Genomic DNA, 2342 nt, shown 5'->3' on the forward strand with positions numbered 1-2342 from the left:
CAGCGAAGGACCTTGGCACTCATTGAATCTTCTTATTATTGGCCTCAAATGAGAGATGAAGTCGAGAGTTATGTGAAGACTTGTCTTGTTTGCCAACAAGATAAGATTGAAAATAAGACACCAAGCGGGTTGTTGTAACCTCTGCCTCCATTAGAGCGACCGTAGAAAAGTGTCTCTCTGGATTTCTCTCTGCCTTACCGAAATCTGAGGGGTTTGGATCTATTCTCGTGGTAGCGGATCGATTTTCGAAGTATGCTACCTTTATATCCGCCCCTACTGACTGCACTGCAGAGGAGGCAGCACGACAATTCTTCAAGAATGTGGTGAAATATTGGGATTGCCTAAGAGCATCATTAGTGATCGAGATCCACGCTTCACAGGATGACTATGGACAGAGCTGTTCAAACTCCTTGGGTCGAAGCTTCATTTTTCAACAATCTTCCATCCTCAAACCGCTGGGCAGACTGAGAGAGTGAATGCCTTGCTCGAGTGTTACTTAAGGCATTTCGTAAGCACTAATCAGAAGGATTGGACAAAACTCCTAGACATTGCTCAGTTCTCATACAATTTGCAAAGGAGTGAGTCTACAGGGAAAAGTCCGTTCGAGATTGTGACTGGACAACAGCCACTTACGCCTCACTCTCTTTCTTCCTCTTACCTCGACAAAGCTGCAAAGAAGATGAAGAAATGGACAGATAAGAAGAGGAGGCATGCAAGCTATCAAGTGGGAGACAAGGTAATGATTAAACTTCCTCCACAACAATTCAAAGCCTTTCGCAAGATTCATAAGGGCTTAATCCACAAATACGAAGGGCCATTTGAGATCATTGGACGTGTTGGGGAGGTTGCTTACAAAATACAATTCCCTCCCTCTATGAAGATCCACCCGGTCTTCCATGTGAGTATGCTTAAACCATATCATGAAGACCAAGATGAACCGAGTAGAGGTGACTCGAGTCGTGCTCCGCCTGTGGTAATTAGATCCTTTGATAAATAAATCGAAGAGATCTTAGCTAATCGCGTCGTACGACGAAGAGGAGTACCACCAAGTATCCAATACTTGATCAAGTGGAAAGGACTCCCGATACCCGAAGCAAGCTGGAAAACTTGTGAAGATCTGTGGCAATTCCAAGAACACCTACAGCGCTATCATGAACAGAACGCGACGAGGACGTCTGCGCATTAGGTGGGGGAGAATGTTACGGTAAATTTTAGAAGGTTAAATTTAAACGTGTTTGTAGAGCTTTCTGGAGTATTTGAGAATGCTCTAGATGGTTTCGGAACGTTCTAGAATGTCCTAGAAGGTCCCGAAATACTCTAGAAGGTTCTAGAATACTCTAGAAGACCATAGAGTATTCTAGAAGAGTGTAGATGTATATAGAAGTATAAAGAGTGGTATGGAATAATCTAGAAACATTTAGAAAGTTGTGGTAGGATAGATATTTGTAAAGAAGGTTCTGGATGATTAATCTAGACCATTGATTAGATTTAATCCTAACCATCCATTGAGGAGGTGGATGGCTATAAATAGGAATGAGAGTTAGAGTATGTGTGTGTGAATCATTTGTAACCACCACTTGAGTAATAAAGTGTTCTTTCCACCAAAGCTTCCTTTCTCTTGTATTGTCTTGTGTTCTTAGCTTTCTTGCTAAGTATTGAGGGTTAGGTTGATTTGGTCTTAACTCAAGAGGTTGAGTAAGTCCGAGTGCTGGCACAGTAGCATTGGAGTGTGTCCAAGGCCGTGACACAATGGCTTAAGCGTACAATATGTACAATGGGCTAAATATTTGGTCTATGAATAAAATGAACATCACCTATACTATCCAGAATAACCAGATACCCAGGATAATAAACATCTCATGTCATAAAACCACTCATCCTAAAAATTTAATCTAATTTTGGGGTTCACCAAGGATCAAACTCTTGACCTTTCGGATCTAGAATTCTAATACCATATCATGAATCCACTCATCCCAAAAGCGTAACCTAATAGGACAATGTAAGACTAATGGTCATATCTCTAATATTTCCTAAACCTCCATTGTCCACATTGTACGCTTAAGTCATTGACTCATTATACTTTCCCAAAAAATAAATAAATAAACCAACTTACCCCTTGTGGCTAATTTTTTTGTATGTTGAAAAAATGTTGGTATAATACTCCATTATTGAATTTTATAATGTTTTTTAAAATTGTAGGAGTAAAATAATACGTCCTCTTGTATTGTATGTTTTTTAAAAGGAGAGTGCTAAATAAATTATGACTATTTTGAACAACATGAATAACTACCAATCAAATAAAAACACACTATACATCTAAATTAACCATCTAAATTTTAATA

Source organism: Arachis duranensis, chromosome 8 (assembly GCF_000817695.3).
Source record: "Arachis duranensis cultivar V14167 chromosome 8, aradu.V14167.gnm2.J7QH, whole genome shotgun sequence".
NCBI classification, from domain to species: Eukaryota; Viridiplantae; Streptophyta; class Magnoliopsida; order Fabales; family Fabaceae; genus Arachis; species Arachis duranensis.